The sequence below is a fragment of the Oryctolagus cuniculus genome, chromosome 5 (assembly GCF_051225735.1).
Source record: "Oryctolagus cuniculus isolate XC-2025 breed Fujian yellow rabbit chromosome 5, ASM5122573v1, whole genome shotgun sequence".
Lineage (NCBI taxonomy): Eukaryota > Metazoa > Chordata > Mammalia > Lagomorpha > Leporidae > Oryctolagus > Oryctolagus cuniculus.
The window spans coordinates 168,674,059-168,693,019 of NC_142871.1; the positions used below are offsets into that span (position 1 = coordinate 168,674,059).

Below are 18,961 nucleotides of genomic sequence, written 5' to 3' on the forward strand. Positions count from 1 at the left end.
CATTTCTGATCCAGCTCTCTGCTGTGGCCTGGGAAAGCAGTAGAGGATGGCCCAAGTCCTTGGGCCCCTGCACCCACGTGGGAGACCTGGAAGAAGCTCCTGGCTTCAGATTGGCGAAGCTCTGGTCATTGCAGCCTACTGGGGAGTGAGCCAGCGGATGGAAGACCTCTTTCTTTCTCTCTGTCTCTCTTCTCTCTGTGTAACTCTGACTTTCAAATAAATAAATAAATCTTTTTTTCTTTAATTTATTTGACATGTAGGGTTGTAGACAGTGAGAGAGAGAGAGAGAGAGAGAGAGAAAAGTCTTCCTTCTGTTGGTTCACCCCCCAAATGGCCACTATGGCCAGTGTACAGCGGCGATCCGAAGCCAGGAGCCAGGTGCTTCCTCCTGGTCTCCCATGCGGGTACAGGGGCCCAAGCACTTGGGCCATCCTCCACTGCCTTCCTGGGCCACAGCAGAGAGCTGGACTGGAAGAGGAGCAGCTAGGACTAGAACCCGGTGCCCATATGGGATGCTGGTGCCGCAGGCAGAGGATTAACCAAGTGAGCCACGGCGCCAGCCCCAATAAATCTTTTTTTAAAAGTATATTCTCATGGTTGTGCTGCCATCACCACTACCCATTTCCGGAACATTTTTATCTCACAAAACTGAACTTACATACTTATCTACTAACTTCCACTTTCCTCCTTTTTAAACTTTTATTTAATAAATATAAATTTCCAAAGCACAACTTTTGAATTATAGTGGCTTCCCCCCCATAACCTCCCTCCCACCCACAGCCATCCCATCTCCCACTCCCTCTCCCATCCCATTCTTCATCATGATTCATTTTCAATTATCTTTATATACAGAAGACCAACTTAGTATATGCTAAGTGAAGATTTCAACTGACTGCACCCACAAAGACACACAGAGTATAGAGCACTGTTCGGGTAGTAGTTGTAGAATGTGTTAGGAATTCCTCCTTACCTTTTCTGGCTGAGTAGTATTCCATTGCGTGGGCATACCACATTTTGTTTATGGCTTCATCCCTGGCTGGGCCCTTGGGTTGCTTCCATGTTTGGGCTCTTCGGAATGATGCTGACGTGACAGTGGAGCTGAGGTATCTCTGAGCCCTTGCTGTTGGGACTTCTGGGTCCATACCCAGATGCGCAGTCGCTGGGCGCTTTGAGAATGCTGCTTTACTATTTTTTATGGCTCATTATATCCAAGTTTAGGTTCGCAGAAAACCAAGTTCCCATTTTCCTGCTTGCCCTCTCTCAGTTTGCTGTATTATTAATGTCCTGCAGCTTACATTTTGTACATTTGTCCTGCTTTGTACATTTCCAACCCCTGGAAACCCCTGACCAGTTTCCTGTCTCTGCAGTTTTACCTTCCTGGAATGTCAGATGGGTGAAGTCACACACCGTGTAGCCTTCTCAGACAGGCTTCCTGCATTTAGCAAAGATGCTCTTATGCTTTTTCCATGTCTTTGTAGTGGGATAGCTCAGCTTTTTTTTTTTTTAAATCACTGAGTAATGATGTAATACTGCTTATTCACCTATCGAAGGGACCTTGCTGTAGGCGAGTTTTGGAGGTGTGAATCAGACTGCTGGCAACACCTATGTGCAGGTGCTATGCGATGAGAAAAGTTGTACCTCATTTGGGTAAGTAGCAACTGCTGAGTTGAATGATGAGTGTGGTTAGCTCCCTAAGAAGCTGTGACACTGTCCTCCAAAGTGGCTGTTCCATTTTGCGTTCCTATCAGGAATGAGTGAAGAGGAGAGTAGTTGATTTTCATTTGGTTTGGCTTGGTCCTTGTTTTGAGGTCAGAAGTGATAGGCTCTATGCTTTCTGGGTGCCGGACTGGAAACTGGAAGTCCCCCCACTTACAGCTCTAATAAGGTGAATGAATACAATTCATTGCTAACAAGCACTTTTACTATTTGAATGTGTACTTAGGACTTTGTGTTGTGTTTCGCTGCCATTTGCTGGTGCAGGGTCTTCTCGTGGGAACAGAGGACAGTGGCGCTGTAAAAAGTGCATAGAGATGAGTGCTTCCCAGACCAGGAGGACATGCAGACGTGCTGACATTGCAAATAGTCACACCTTGGAGCTGAGCTTCCTTGGCCTGGTTCTTGTTTTGAAGGAGAAGGCCACATCGGGAAGTGTTTTTATTATATAAATGTCGAGTACAATTTTGAAACCATAGGGCTTAGATTTAAACATGCTGTAGGCTGGGAAATCTTGACGACCTCAAGAGTCAAGAACATGATACTCCTTTCTTTGGCACAGACATGGTTTTCCTGGTTAAATAAACATAAAGTTATATGTGGTGAGTGAGGTAGACGGTATTCTTATGTCTTTTGATGAGGGTGCTGCACACAGTGCCAACTCCAAAAGGAGCAAGGGGGTGTGGCGCTACGGCTGCTTGTGCCTGCTGTTCCCCATCACCAAGTCCCTGGGGTCAGCTGAGTCGTCCGTGTGTGTTCTCTCAGGGCTGCTCCCAGCATGCAACACGTGCTCACGTGCTCTACCGCCCCACCCGACCACAGCAGCGCTCTGCACACAGACTGTCCTACAACTGGCTTTTCCCACCTAAACATACACCTTGCGGGTGTCGGGGCAGAAGGAGATAAAGGGCTGAAGAGCAGAGCGTGTGTGCAGAACGGGGCTTTCCAGTCACCAGGCTGCAGTCCTGTAGGAGGCTCCAACACCCCAGCAATCTCGTGAGGGATGCGGACCTGGTCCTTCCGACTGCTGTCTGTAGGGGACAAAATCCCACCCAAACCCCATATTCACAACCTAAGGGCAGGGTCTTCGTTCACGCTTGCATCTGTGCAGTGCTTCTAGCATTGAAATCCCAACAAGGTCAGGGTTGCTGAGTGCCTGTTTCTAGGGCTGGGTGTGAGGCAGAGAAGGGCGAGGATGAAGGGGTGAGACTGGCCAGGCAGAGGAAGGGGAGTCTGCATCGACATCCCCGGTCTGAAGGGGGAGAGGGGCCGGCAAAAGCTCTGTGTGGGGGTGCTGTCCTGCTACTGCACTTCATCTTGGACCGACCCCCCAGGCTGATTTTTTTTTTTGACAGGCAGAGTGGACAGTGAGAGAGAGAGAGACAGAGAGAAAGGTCTTCCTTTGCCGTTGGTTCACCCTCCAATGGCCGCCGCGGCTGGCGCGCTGCGGCCAGCACATCACACTGACTCGAAGGCAGGAGCCAGGTGCTTCTCCTGGTCTCCCATGGGGTGCAGGGCCCCAGCACTTGGGCCATCCTCCACTGCACTCCCTGGCCACAGCAGAGGGCTGGCCTGGAAGAGGGGCAACCGGGACAGAATCCGGCACCCCGACCGGGACTAGAACCCGGGGTTCCGGCGCCGCAAGGCGGAGGATTAGCCTAGTGAGCCACGGCGCCTGCCTTCCCCAGGCTGATTTTAAGATTACCCTTGCCTGTTGTGTATCCGTGGAGGAGAAGGTGCCGTTGAGGCTGGGATTGCACCAGCTGGGCTCAACACTTGAGTGTTAGCGCTGAAAACTACCCCAGCCAGCAGGGATTGGGCACAGCAGATGTTCTGACCCAGGCAAGTGTCACCAAGGAGCCAATGGCTCTCACCCGCCCTGCAATATGCAGAACTGGGCTGAGCAAAACCAGCTGCCATTGGCGTAAGCTCAGCCAGGGACATTCTGAGTTAATCAAGGAGAATTCTGCAAAACCCGGTGTCACTTCTCCGGAACTTAGTACTCTGTGACCACAAGTTGGTACGCTCCAGCCAACATCTCCCCATTTCCCCCACCCCACAACCCCTGGAAACCGTTATGCTCCCTGTCCCTACGAGTTTACCATGTCAGTCTCTACATGACAGTGAGCCCTTAGTATACTTGCCTTTTCTCTGGATGGCTTCTTTCACTTAACACAACATCCAGGTTCATCCACGTTGTCACTAATGGCAGAATTTCCTTCTTTTTGAAGGCAGAGTAATATTCTATTGTGTATAAGTAAAAGACAGCACTTTACTTATCAATTGGTGGACACTTACGTTGTTTGTACATCTTGGTTATTATGAATAATGCTGCAGTGAACATGGGAGGAGGCTATCTCTCTGACATATTGATTCCATTTCCTTGGATAATTTTATTTTTAATTTTTGAGGCACCTCCATAATCATTTTTCAAAATGATGTACCAATTGCATCTGTAGTTTTATGCCAAAGATGCTGAGAAAAATGTGAGTAAATCACTCCAGCCAGCTACTAGGCTATAAGCTTGACATTTCTCTAGCTGTTGCCAAAGCCCTATGCGGTGGCTGGCACTGTGCACTGAGTTAAGCTCTGTATGCCTGGATCGGCATAGCTTCTCCACAGACACACACTGAATGAAAGAATCAATCAACAGATGAGAGATGCATCTAAAATTCTAGCACCATGCTCAGCAGGTAATAAGGCTTGAACAATTATTTATTCATTGTTTACAGATGTTCCATCCCTTGTGTTCTAAGGAAAAATCCCTGTTTTCCTTTCCCAAAGATTTTGTTGAGGCTACCTGTATGTGTGGAAATCCATGAGCCATTTTATTTTGTTTCATTTTTAAAAAAGATTTATTTATTTATTTGAAAGTCAGAGTTACACAGAGGCAGAGAGAGAGAGAGAGAGAGAGAGAGAGAGAGAGGTCTTCCATCCACTGGTTCACTCAATTGGCCACAACAACTGGAGCTGGGCTGATCTGAAGCCAGGAGCCAAGAGCTTCTTCCAGGTCTCCTACGTGGGTGCAGGGGCCCAAGGACTTGGGCCATCCTCCACTGCTTTCCCAGGCCACAGCAGGGAGTGGATCAGAAGTGGAGCAGCCGGGACTTGAACCGGTGCCCATATGGGATACTGGCACTGCAGATGGTGGCTTTACCCGCTATGCCTCAACGCTGGCCCAAGCCATTTTGAATGAGTTGATTTCTGTTCTGCCAAATTATGAAGTCAAACATGCATTCGGTCTGAGTGATTCCCCTGTGACTGGTAACTCTAAGGAAGCTTGGCAGTGATTCTCCTTTGTGTTGGTTCCCTCCCTCTCCCTCTCGGCGCTCTCCTGCCTGCTTACCTTGGGGATGCTCCAAGCCCGTACATCCATGGTGTCCTCCTTCTCACGTGAAGGCTGTGTCACACAGAGGGTACAGCTTTCCGTCAGGCGTTGAAACAGTTCCCTACTGATGGGAGTCTGGGTGTTTCTCATCTTTGCTCTTCCAAACTCAGCTGCCTGGTTCACATGGAAGGTGCATGGAGACAAAAAGAGATGTGAGTCCAGATGCAGGAATGCACAGGCCACACCCGGGTACCGAAAACAATGATTGTGGCCATCAGTGATGGCATCAGAGAGCACCCTTTTTGGACAGGCTGCCTTTACTTTTTGAGTCAGACTGAGCTGGCGGCCATCCGAGACCCTGTCATTTTTTGCACGTGCTGTGATTTAGCCTCGTTATCTTTCGCATCTTGTTCTTGTGCAATTGTTTTTCTCAAATCTAAGTGCGGGGTTGACTTACATAGCCTGCTACATTCCACCTTGCTAGCTCTGACTGTTGTTCTCACCCATCAAGATAATGCTGGTTGTTGACTCTGCCGTCTGATATTTTCCTTAATCCTCCTGGGTTATGTTATCTTCATGTGAGCCCCATCTAGGCATTCTTTCCCTGACTGTTTGTTGCGGGCCAATCCATGTGCCAGGCACCGTTCTGAGCTCCGGGGACGCAGCAGTGAACAGACAGGAGCAACGTCTGTTCTCTCCTAGCGTCCATTCTGGTGGGCAGACAGACACTAAACCCAGTGACGTAAGTGACAGGTGTGGTATATTTGATAATGTCCAGTGCCAAGGAGAAAAAACAAGGCAGGGGAGATGGTGAGGAAGCACGGGGGATCTATTGCGATTTTAGATAGCGTGTCTAGAAAACCCTACAGGAAATGGTGGCATTTGGGCAGGGATCAGAAGATGTTTCTGTCCGACTCATTGGAAACTATGGAGAAAAGCAATGTTTCCGTCTGTCCCTAGAGCGCTCCCTAGAGGTCCATGTTGACCCATTAATTGGCACATTTGGTCTACATGAATTAATCTGTGACATTTCTCTGTAATTTAATTCTCTAGCCTTTCTTTACTGTTTTTTTTTTTAAAGATTTATTTATTTATTTGAAAGTGTTGTACAGAGAGAGGAGAGGCAGAGAGAGAGAGAGAGAGAGAAAGGTCTTCCATCTGCTGCCTCACTCACCAGTTGGCTACAACGGCCAGAGCTGCACCATTCTGGAGCCAGGAGCTTCTTCCTTGGTCTCTTATGTGGGTGCAGGGAGGGGCCCAAGGACTTGGGCCATCTTCTACTGCTTTCCCAGGCCTTAGCAGAGAGCTGGATCGGAAGTGGAGCAGCTGAGACTCCAACCGGTGCCCACATGGGATGCCGGCACTGCAGGTGGTGGCTTTACCTGCTATGCCACAGCGCCGGCCCCTCTTTGCTGTTCTTAGATACTTCAAGACATCGAGAGGGAGGCGGCATCATGCACAGTGGGTTAAGTGACCACCTGTAACAACGGCATCTCTTATGGAAGCACTGGTTTGAGTCCCGGCTGCTCTTCTTCCCATCCTGTTCCCTGCTGATGTGCCTGGAATAGCAGCGCAAGACGGCCCGAGTGCTGGGGCCCTGCTCCCTCGTGGGAGACCTGGAAGGCACTCCAGGCTCCTGGCTTTGACCTGGACTGGTCCCAGCCGTTGAGGCCGTTTGGCAGAGAGAATCAGTGGATGGAAGATATTCCCTCTCTCTCTTGCACATGTGCGCGCACACGCTCTGTCTCTCTAATTCTGCCTTTTAAATAAAATGTGTGAAAACACTAATTTCCCCATGTCAGCTGGACTACCCAGTGGGAAGACTGGGGAGTGGAGGCCGCTGTGGGCAGAGGAAGGGGAGGTGGGCATGGGCGAGGGGCGATTTCCCATCTTCCAGGCTTCCTCTAGAGAGCACAGGCAGCAGTCTTCAGTGTCTGTTATGTTAACGTGACGTCAATACTAAGGGAACAGATTCAGTGTCGGTCAGACACAGTTCTAAGAATGTAATACTGCCTTCCCTCCCTCTTCTTTTTTGCCTCCTTCCTCTCCCTTAATTTTGGCGATAACATCTTTCTAATTTACATTATAGTCAAATGCTTAATGCTCCACTAAATAAACAAGTAAAAAGGAATATAGGCAAGCGCTACAACAGTAATCGAATGAAAAGATGTCTATTTCACTCATACACAGCAGATCTTGAAATAATCACAGATCATTAAAACTAGTAATTGGTTTGATGAAGATATTTTACAAATTTGACAAAACTATATTTGCAGCAGTACTGATACATACAGGCATGTCATTCTTTGTTTTTGTTTTTTGATTTTTTTAAATTTCAGCTCCCACATCTAAGGAGAACATGTGGTGTTTGTCTTTCCGTATCTGGCTTGTTTCACTCACCATGTCTTCCGCTCGCATCAGTTTTGATGCAAATAGCAGAATTTCATTCTTCTTACAGCTGAATAATATTCCAGTGTGTGTGTGGGTGTGAGTGTGTATCACATTTTCTTTATCCATTTACCTGATGATGGACACCTTGATTAATTCCATATCTCGGCTATTGTGAACGGTACTGCTATAAACACGGTGGGGCAGACCTCTGCTTGATAGAATGATTTCATGTCTGCTGGGTTTATACCCAGTAGCAGGACGGCTGGATCATATGGCAAGTCTATTTCTAAATTTTTTAAGAAATCTCTATTCTTTTTTTTTTTTTTTTTTTTTTTTGACAGGCAGAGTGGACAGTGAGAGAGAGAGACAGAGAGAAAGGTCTTCCTTTGCCGTTGGTTCACCCTCCAATGGCCGCCGCGGCCGGCGCACAGCGCTGATCCAATGGCAGGAGCCAGGAGCCAGGTGCTTTTCCTGGTCTCCCATGGGGTGCAGGGCCCAAGCACCTGGGCCATCCTCCACTGCACTCCCTGGCCACAGCAGAGAGCTGGCCTGGAAGAGGGGCAACCGGGACAGAATCCGGCGCCCCGACCGGGACTAGAACCCGGTGTGCCGGCGCCGCTAGGCGGAGGATTAGCCTAGTGAGCCGCGGCGCCGGCCTCTATTCTTTTTTTTAACTTTTATTTAATAAATACAAATTTCCAAAATACAGCTTTTGGATTATAGTGGCTTCCCCCCCCCCATAACTTCCCTCCTACCCACAACTCTCCCATCTCCTGCTCCCTCTCCCATTCCATTCACATCAAGATTCATAAGAAATCTCTATTCTAAGACTCAATCCTCTTTGGCAACATTGTGAGAAATTAACTTCTTTCCCCAGCCAACTTTGGCAAATGAATTCTGAATAACACACCACTGCTCTGACCCAGCCGTTCCAGCCCAAAGCCAAGGCATGCCCCTTCACCTTACCCCTTCTCTTTGGGGAGCAACTTCCTCTCCAGGGGTTGAGGCTGCCAGAGGCCACGCGCACCCTGTGTTGTCACTCCGCCTGACGGACAGCTCTGAGCAGGTGTACTGCTATCTTCACACTTACCTGCAGGCTGCAGTGTTGCCACGAGGATCTCCCGAGCCCGGGCTCTCGTTGGGTTTTCCGAGTGTACAAACAGGTTGGGTGGAGGTTCAGGTAGACAGTGAATTCGTGTAGCAGACATAGGCTGCAGATGAGCTGTGAGCGCCAAGTACCTCCATCAGGGCTCCGTCACGTTCCCAAGAGAGCGCACCCCGCCTCAGTTTCTCCATCTGTGGAATCAGTCTTATCATTCCTAAGGCTAATTCTCCACCTCTAGAGTTCAGATTTTATGTATATGTTTTCTTTACAGTTACTAGGTTGAGGGGCCAGCGCTGTGGCACAGTGGGTAAAGCCGCCACTTGTGGCACGGACATCTCATGCGGACACAGGCTTGGTCCCGGCTGCTCCACTTCTGGCCCAGCTCTCTGCCGATGCACCTGGGAAAGTAGTGGGAGACCTAGAAGAAGCATCTGGCTCCTGGTTTCTGATGGGCTCAGCTCTGGCCGTTGCAGCCATTTGGAAAGTGAACCAGCAGATGGAAGACCCCCCCTCCCTTCTTTCTCTCTCTCTCTCTGACTTTCACATAAAAAAAATGTCACCAGGGTGTCAGTAGTGCAGGACTCTGGATGCACAAACGCTGCTACTGAAAAATATTTGATGCTTTTGCTGACAGGAGACAGCCGGGGATAAGCCAGCAGCCTTCAGCACAGTGGTCAGCCATGGCTGCAGCCCTCAGAAGGGACCTGCTGGGAGCACCCACAGCACCCACAAGCGGAAGTGCTACTGCAGGGAGAGAAAATCCCCCTGGCTCTGGGATCTGCCGTGAACTCTCGGATTCGCCTCCTTCTCTGTCCTCCGGGCGAGAAGTGGGATTTTTCCTGAGAGCAGCTCTGCCGAGGGCTGAGGGAGCCACCTCGCCAGAATGGCCCTTTGTTCCGCTCCCGGTGACTCACTCTCGGGCTATGAGGAGGCTTAGGCAAGCCTGGCCTGGAGAGCTGGGACTGACTGCGGCCAGGGCTTGCGTAAGAGGTAATTGCGCAGCCAGCCGGGGCTTGCCTCTCCCGCCAGGCCCCCTCTTGCCCCCAGCAGCTTACGTGCCTGTTAATATTTAAACTGAGGAGGAGCACCAGGCTGGTTAGAAGCCGCAGCCACGGGTGCCGGGTTCAGGGCAGGGACCCCGCGACGGGCAGGGCCCCGGGAAGGGGCTGAGGGACCAGGGCTGGCTTTCTTAGAGGGTTTTTGTGTTTTTTTTTTTTTCCCCTGACCTTGGGGGAGAGGTAATAAAATTTCCTCCTTTGCCCACAGGAATGGATAAAAATCATAAAAGTCCTCTTAAAGTCACTCAACAAAACAAAACAAAACAAAACAAAATAATTCTCGGCTGTAACCCGTGGTCTTTGGAAATGGACCTCACATAGGATTTTAACTTTCAAGAGTAACAAAAAACAAACACGATTGTCCTGTAGCTTCTGGCCAGGGGAGGAAGCAAGCATGGATCCGGCGTGACGCGGCCACTGCATCCCTGCCCCGCGAGAGGCTGCCCCCCCCCCCCCCTCCCGGACTCCAGCTGTCTGTGTCGTCTTGGCGGTGTCAGGGTGTCAGGTGTCCTCTGGACGGAGGCACAGGGACAGGACACCGGCGAGTGTGAGGCGAGGGAGCGCTGTCCGGCCCCCAGGCGTCCCCGGCCCTCCTGGGCGGTGAACGAACGTTTCCTCCCAGGGACTCCGTGGACAGAGCCTGCAGCCCGGCGCTCCCTGGGCGGGGGGGTCCTGAACGTGACGTTGTAGGTGGGCTGCACGGGGCAGGGCCTTCTCTCACGGGGTGACGGCTTCCTTCTCTTGACTTTTCCCTCTGCTCCCCCTTTCACTCCTTCCTGCCTTCCCTCTCTCCCCTTCTCCGTCCCCTCTGCGTTCTCTCCTTTTTAGCAACTGTATTTGTTGCAAATGTAAGATAAAGCACATTAGTGATGAAAAGGGTACCTGGGCCCTGCCATGCGTGTCGGAGACCCAGGTGGAGCTCCTGGCTCCTGGCTTCATCCTGGCCCAGCCCCTGCTGTGGGGGCCACCTAAAGACAGAACCAGCAGAGGAAGACCTCTGTCTGTCCCTCGGTCTGTCCCTCTCTCTGTGTCACTCTGCTTTTCAAGTAGATGGAATAAATCTAAAAAAGTTAAGATTTCTTCCAAACAGAATGAAGAGGTGGAAACCCGTATTTTCTGTTGTGGGCCTCCCAGCCCTACCAGTTACCCCGAGGTAGCTACAATGTAAACCCTTCCTAAAGTCCTCTGCAAGCGTTCATGCCTATGCATCCCTCTGTCATCAGTCAGTCTGTCTGTATCCATCATCTACCTACCACCTGTCAATCATCTGAACGCACTGTTCTACCACCTGGTTCTCTCCCTGTGTAGCAGCCTCCCCTCGACACCGTTCCACAACACACAAAGGCCTACCCATGCACCTCCTCACTGCTTAGTACTCCACTGGGTGTTCATGCTAATTAATTTAACCTGTTCTTTCAATTGGTATTAACGAGTTTCCCCCCGAGTTTGGAGGAGACTACAAACAGCCCGGCAGCACATATCCTGGTACACATGCACTTTTGCACGGTTGAGAGAACTTACCCTGGGGAGACATTCCTAGCAGTGGAATTGCTGGGTCAAAGGGTATGTGCATTTTACATTTTAATACATACTGTCAAATTGCCCAGCAAGAAGGTTGCCCGGTTTACAACCCCATTAACAGGACACAAACCACCTATTTCCTCAAACACTCACCAGCTCCATGTTCTATCAGACCTTCAGATCTTCGCCTAAAAGACAAATGGCAAGTCATTATTGCTTTAATTTGCACTTTAATAATGAAAGACTGGACCTTTTTCACATATTTATGGCCTATTTGCCTTTTTTTGTGGAGACGATGGATGGTCTTGAATACTGTTCATTCCTACTGGGTTTTAGGGAGTTAACAAAACTGATTTGCGAAAGCTTTGTCATTAGTGTTCGTGTGTCACTGGGCCACACATCGATTCCGTGTCTGTCTGTCTTTTCCACAGGGGAAGTTAACAGTATTTATGGGTTCAGGCTTTGTTGCTTCTTCTTTGTAAGCGTTGCAGGGCTTGTGCCATGTCAAAGAACCCAGTTCCCACAGAGGACTGGAAGCTCACCCTGGCTTTCTGCTGGTCTCTCAGGGTTTGCAAATCTCTGTCATTTCAGACATTTACGCTGGTGCGCGGAGTGAGGTAGGGATTCGGTCTGAGACCAGGTGGTTTTGGGAATGAACCTGTCAGCTACAGTGAGGCGTTGCTGGTGAAGGAGGTGTGTCCCTGTGGGAAGCAGAGACTCCAGGCAGGAATCGGCCTCATTCGCTCTTCTCTTGGACTAAACATTCTGACCTTTTCCAGTCAGGAGCATCCCTGGAGGTCTTTGAAGGAAACCGCAAACCCTAGAGGTGCAGATGGTAGGAAGGTTGAGAGAAAATGGGAAGCTGAGGGCTTCCGGCGGGAAGGGAGGAACAAAGTTGAAGATGGGCTCAATCGCTCGTGTGGATCCACCTTAGAGAGAGTGGGGCCTGTGTTTCACTTTGTAATAAAAATGAGTTATTTAAAATAGTTATTGAAAACCAAAGGGTAGGAATTATAACTTACAGCCATAGGCACAATATGGCTATCAAGTTGTTTATAGGTTTATGTTTTTAGTTTTAAAATTTAGCGATTTTTGACATTTTGCCAAATTCACTTCAAACGTGGCATTATATTTCTACACACACTTACTGTTTTTCTTGAAAACAGAGATATTAACGTCACAAAGTGAAGGAGTGGTGACAGCATTCACACCGTGGGAAAAGAAGAGTAATATTATCATATGATAGAGTCAGTGAATCAATATTCGTAACGTCCACACAACTTTTATACTCACTCGCTCTCTATATGAGCTTCTGGAAATAAGAGAAAACGTGTGCTTGTCTTCCCGAGTCTGGCTTATCTCACTTAGCATAATGATCTCCAGGGGCGTCCATTGTTGCCAATGTCAGCACTTAGTTCTTTTTTATGGCAGAGTAATATTCCATCGTGTGTCTACACACCGCATTTTCTTTATCCAATCATCAGTTGATTGACATCTGAGTTGATTCCACATCTTTGGTTTTGTGACTCGAGCTGCTATGAACATGGAAGGGCAGGCATCTCTTTGGTTCGCGGATTTCACTTTGGATGTATTCCTGGGAGTGGAAGAGCTGGGTGCTGTGGAAGATCTAGTTGTAGTTTTCTGAGGAATCTCTGGGCTGTTTTCCATGATAGCTGTACCAGTTTTCACCCCACCAACAATGTATTAAGGAGCATCTTCCTCCACGGCCTCACCAGGCTGTGCAGCCTTTTGATTCTTGAGTAAGATCCTTTCTAACTGGGATGAGGTGATGCCCCATTTTATTTGCATTTCCCTGGTGGCTAGTGACCCATACATCTGTTGACCGTTAGTATCTCATCCTTTGAAAAGTGTCTGTTCATAGGCTTTGCCCATTTCTTAACTGGGTTGTTTGTTTTATTGTTGAGTTTCAACAAGGCCTATTTCTAACTCCACAATGTGAACGCAGAAGACAAATACCAGGCTGAATAAATACTCTGAGTAGATCCTTTGCTCACCTCGCTCTGTTCGAGAGGGAACAAGGAACACAGAACATTTTTTGTTAGTCTCACTTCAACCATATTTCTACAGTGTACTGTCTTGGTTGAACGGATGAAACCTCTTCTGTGAGACCCAAGACATCTCATGAAGTATATGGCCCAGGTTCCTCCCACAGTTCCACATGTGCGGCGTATTTGTCCTTTAAAGACCAAATAAGCTAATTGCGCAATCAGTAACTTTAGAGGCTCCTACTTCTTGGCAGGAGCAATCGGATATGCTTGGTGGCAAGGCCCTACGTCACTCTGATTTGCAACATAAGTAACAGTCCTGTAGCTCAGGTTCCAGGTAATTGAGCTAAAAGGCACTGAGGGTCTCCTTCTCCCAAGTGTCTGCCTCACAGGAAATTGTGTGATTTGTGTAATAATCGTAAGTGGGTTCGTGAGGATTTTATTTCATCATTAAGGCTGACATATAATGTTACTGCTACTAATACTGTTCCCATTTGTTGAATCTACACTCTGTGCCACGTACTGTAAATATATTGTATTACACACACACACACACACACACACGCACGCACGATTTGTCCCTTTGGTTCCAGGGTACCTGAGGATACTGACATCCATGGATGTTCAGGTTCCTTTCATATAACCTGCTACACATCCTCCTGTATAGCTGCAGTCATGTCTGGATTACTTATACTACTAATGCAATGCAGATGATATGCAAACAGTTCTTATCCTGTGCTGTTAGGGAACAATGAAAAGAAAACAAGTCTATGCATTTCCAGTAGAGAGGCAGTTTTGGGGGATGTTTCTACCTGTGGTTGGTTGCATTCTTGGGTGCAGGGCTGTGGACATGCAGGGCAGACTGTACATATGTCCTACTTTGTTTCTAGGCCTCCCTCCGGGCCGCCAGTCTGGCTCTGCTGTGATCATGCTACAGATGAGGAGAGAGGGGTCGAGACTGCAAGGACACAGAGTGAGGTCGCACAGCATTGAACTCTCATCCCAGACTGTTTGACTCCACACTGAGCTCCTCCCACGGTGTCATTCCGTCCCTTCGGGCAGACAGGTGCAGCCGCAGTGAGAGACCGGAGCTTCGCAGGTGGAGTTGAAGTGGCCAGAAGCACGAGGAATCAAGATCTATCGCACGCTGTTTCCCAGCTGCTCCTTCCTCAGGGCTGCAATCTGCCTGTTACCATGGAAGCCACACCTCTAACTCAGATCTAGTTAGAGATCTAGTTAGATCTAGTTAGCCACCTCTCTAACTCAGAGTGTCCGTGCCGGGCTCGCGCCGGTATTTCAGCCATCCCACTGCTGTCTCTGCGGCGTTCTGGGCACAGCAAGGCACCTCTCCTGGCCTGGCCACCTTTGGTTCAGCTGAAGTGGGGCTCAGGGGAGCAGAGGGAAGAGTCTGGACAGGGCTCTCAGACAGCAGTGGGGGTGGGGGTGGTGAGGGGTGCTGCGCATGCCTGGGCTTCCTGTTAGGGCCCCCATGCTGTGACCATGGCTGCCCCCCTCATCCCACCTCATGACCTCTTTCCACTGCTTTCTTCTGCTTAGTTCCAGAAACACTCAAGGAAGTGAAACTGCAGTAAAATAGGTGGCAAAGGAGGACATCATGTTGAGAAAAACAAAGACAAATACCACGCATGAGACCAGGGTAGATCAGAGCGAGACACGGATCTGAATACCGAACGTTGACAACTGGAGGCTGGGGCACGGAATGCATAGAGCAAGTTTGGGGGCAAACATAATGAAAGTCGGGTCTGGTTCATTAGTTCTGCCAAAGGTACTGATATAAGGCGTTAATGGGGGAAGAGGGAGGGGTTTGCGGGAACGGTTTGCATCACCACCTCAACAGTTCTCATTTGGCAAATTTAATACTGTCTGGGGGCCAGTGCTGTGATGTAGCCGGTAAAGCCTCGGTCTGTGATGCCACCAGCACCCCATACAGGTGCCAGCTCGTGTTCTGGCTGCTCCACTTCTGATCCAGCTCCCTGCTAAGGTGGCCCAGGTGCTGGGGCCCCTGCACCCACGTGGGAGACCTGGATGGAGCTCCTGGCTCCTGGCTGCAGCCCAGCCCCAGCCATTGTGGCCATTTGGGGAGTGAACCAGTGGATGGAAGACCTCTTTTTCTGTGTGTGTTTGTCTCATCCTCTCTCTCTCTCTCTGTAACTCTGCTTTTCAAACAAATACTTAAATAAATAAATAATCTTTAAAAAAAAACTTCTCTGAAATAAAATGTTAAAAAGAATGTTCAAGGTTTTTTGTTTGTTTTGTTTTGTTTGTATGGGTTTTTGTTTGTTTGTTTTGCATTTAAAGGGACCTTCTGCATTTTACCATCTTTTCCTAAATCTGTCTGCTCCCTTCATGGCAAAGGTTCTTGAAAGGATTCGTGCCTTGTGGCGTAGCTGGTAAAGCCACCTTCTGCGAAGCCTGCCTCCCATAGGAGGGCTCGTTCATGTCCCCACTGCTCTACTTATTTTTTTTAAAGATCTTATTTATTTATCTGAGAGGTAGAGTTACAGACAGTGAGAGAAAGAGACAGAGAGAGAGAGGTCTTCTATCAGCTGGTTCACTCCCCAGGTGGCTGCATCGGCTGGAGCTGTGCCGATCCAAAGCCAGGAGTCAGGAACTTCCTCCAGGTCTCCCATGCGGGTGCAGGGGCCCAAGCACTTGGACCGTCTTCTACCGCTTTTCCAGGTCATAGCTGAGAGCTGGTTTGGAAGAGGAGCAGCCAGAACTAGAACCGGTGCCCATATGGGATGCTGGCGCCGCAGGCGGAGGATTAACCTACTGTGCCACGGGGCCGGAACCCCGCACCGCTCTACTTCTGATCCAGCTCACTGCCAATGGCCTGGGAAGAGCCTTGGAAGATGGCACTAGTGTTTGGGTCCCTGTGCCCACGTGGGAGATGCAGCTGAAGCTCTTGGTTCCTGGCTTCGGCCTGGCCCAGCCCTGGTCAATGTGGCCATCTGGGGAGTGAACCAGCAAATGAAAGGTCTCTCTTCTCTCTCTCTAACTTGATTTTCAAATAAATAAATTAATTTTTTTAAAAAAAGAAAACTAGAGTTCATCACAGTGCCCATGGCACCTGCCCCAGCCCCACCTGCCTTCGGCCCTGGCCCTGCACTGATGCCTGGACTTCCGTGCTGCACTGGACCCGAGTGGGCACCTCTGCCGGAAGCGTGGTTCTCCTGTTTCCACGGTACTGCTGCTCCAAGCCCTCTCCTTTCCAGATTGCTCTACTGTGTCTCACACACACCCGTGACGCTCGGTGTTAATGACACCAGGGAGTCTTAGTTCCCCTGCCTCACTCCCCCGTTTGCACGCAGCGTGATGTATGCTACATCTTTGTGTGTTATTTCATGTGGATCTGAAAGTCCATTACACCCCCAAGCCAGGAGCCCTGCAAAGCCCACGCTCCCCTGGACGGGGTCCCGTGCCCCTAAGTTGTAGAGTCTGTCTCCCTGCTGAGGTTTTCCCTCTACGTCTCCACCCCGCATCTTCCCTGGACTTCAGACACGCACAAGGCTACTTCAGAAAGTTCATGGAAAGGTGGACTTTAGGGGAAGTTCATTTCTGTGCAAGATTTTTGAAAATTCATGAACTTTTTGGAAGGCACCCTCGTAGATGCAGCTACTTTCTTCATTTTTTTAAGGTTTATTTATTTATTTGAAAGTCAGAGTTACACAGATAGAGGAGAGACAGAGAGAGAGAGAGAGAGAGAGAGAGAGGTCTTCTATCTGCTGGTTCACTCCCTAAATGGCCGCAATGGCCAGAGCTGCACCGATCCGAAGCCAGGAGCCAGGAGCTTCTTCCGGGTCTCCCACGTGGGTGCAGGGGCCCAAGCACTTGGGCCATCTTCTACTGCTTTCCCAGGTGCATTAGCAGGGAGCTGGATCAGAAGTGGAGCAGCCGGGACTAGAACCAGCACCCATATGGGATGCCAGCGTTTCAGGCCAGGGCGTTAACCCACTGCACCACAGCGCCGGCCACAGGTGCAGCTACTTTCCCAACAGCTTCACTGAGACGTGCTTTCCATAACTCGAAGTCCCCGTCTCCAGTGCTCAGCTCTGCACTGCGCGTGGCGCCCGGCTGGCTTGTGAATTACAAAAATGCATTCTTGTCTCGGAACACTCTGCAATTGATGCACACAAGTATTTCAACTGTGATACGAATGGCGCACCATGTGGCTTATACAGAGCATGAAGGACTTGCACAACTGCACACACACACTCACACAGTCAATCCCTTGCTGTCCTGGCTGCCTGAATGGCCTCCCTGCCCACCCAGTGTCCTTCTCCAAAGACCTTGACCTCCCAGTCCTGGGGATCCACTTCCGGAGGCTGTTGAGGCCTGCCTGTGCCCAGCCCACCACGTCACGTGGCTCAGACCATGTTGCTCCACCCACATCGTTGTAGCAACGTCCAGCATTGCCTCTGGTTGTGTCCTCCTCTGTTCTCCCTTCTCAGAGCGGCCTGAGTCATGTTTGCATCTGGGGCGACATCTCAGTGCGTTGCTACAGAATCACTCTGGTGGCACCCAGCATCCTCAGAGTGCAGGCAGGCTCTTCATGACCCAGCGGATGCTCCCCTCTCTCCGAGAGCAGCCACGTATCCCACGTTCAGGGTTTGCCCTCCCTGAATGTGCGTGCTGTCTCTTGGCCCCGTGCTGGGGTACATAGCGTTCCCTCCACCTGGAAAGCTTCCTGTCCACTCCCTGGCCCCTCCACTCCTGCTTGTCCATGGCTCAGATTTCAGTGTAAATACTAGGCCTTCCAGGAAGCCTCGGTAAGTCCCTGGAGGCTGAGAGCACTGCACCTTACACAGCCACATCACCTCCCAGAGCCGCCTCCAGGACGGCCCTCCACACTGCACCCCTTATCCACATCACCTCCCAGAGCCGCCTCCAGGACAGCCCTCCACACTGCACCCCTTACACAGTCACATCACCTCCAAGAAAGAGCCGCCTCCAGGACGGCCCTCCACACTGCACCCCTTATCCACATCACCTCCCAGAGCCGCCTCCGGGAACGGCCCTCCACATTGCACCCCTTATCCACATCACCTCCCAGAGCCGCCTCCGGGACGGCCCTCCAGGGAGCCCCGTGCTTGCTGTGCGGATCTGGTGGCAGGGGCTGTTGTGTCTTTGCTGGTCAGTGCGCGGTGCCTGGCCTGCGGAAGGTGCGTGCAGAGGTTTGCAGAGGAACTAAGGTTTGTGGGTGACCTCGTCTTACCCTCAGGTCTCCCATTCTGACAATTCAATGGGCACCTCCTTATTTCATTGAAACATATTATAGGCCCAAAACTCCATCAGAGACACATCAATACATTATTAAGATATGCAAGGAAACCAGGGACTCGATAGGAAAGAAATAAAATACCTGATTTAAGAAATGGACAATGGGCTGCAGTCGCAGACATTCCCTGAAAGGAAGCATTCATTCCGATGGCCCACATGGGTGGGTAAAGTGCTCAACACCTCTATCCTCAGAGAGACGCGAGGCGGACACACACAATGAAATCCCACCTCATTTGATTACAAAAGGATGAAACACAAGTGGCCAGGATGTGGCAAGAAGGAAACCCTTGCACACTGGTGATGGGGGTGTCCATGAGCATAGCCTGTGTGGAAACGGCATGGAGGTGGCCTCGAAATTAGAAACAGAACTGCTGCTGTCTGATCCCGAATCCCACTCTGGGCCTGCATCCGAAAGAAAGGAGCTCCGTGCGGAAGAGGATCGGCGCCCTCCCGGCCCGCGGTCAGGGCAGCGCTGTTCCCCCAGCTCGGGCGGGGAGTCAGCCTGCGTGCCCATTCCCCGACGAGCGGGTAAAGCTGT

At 50.2% G+C, this 18,961-nt stretch overlaps 1 long non-coding RNA gene across 6 annotated transcripts in view; it reads left to right on the forward strand.

Moving 5' to 3' along the window:
- LOC103345145 (uncharacterized) overlaps window positions 1-18,078 on the forward strand; it is a 56,049-nt gene extending 37,971 nt beyond the window's left edge. For 5 of the 6 annotated variants that reach the window (XR_016234389.1, XR_016234388.1, XR_016234390.1 and 2 more), the window contains one exon: window positions 9,172-12,572. This is a non-coding gene — a long non-coding RNA (uncharacterized LOC103345145). Of the gene's footprint in view, window positions 1-9,171; window positions 12,573-14,012 lie in introns of those variants that run through there. The other variant, XR_007915095.3, reaches the window with a different exon arrangement.
- Window positions 18,079-18,961: the final 883 nt, after the last annotated feature.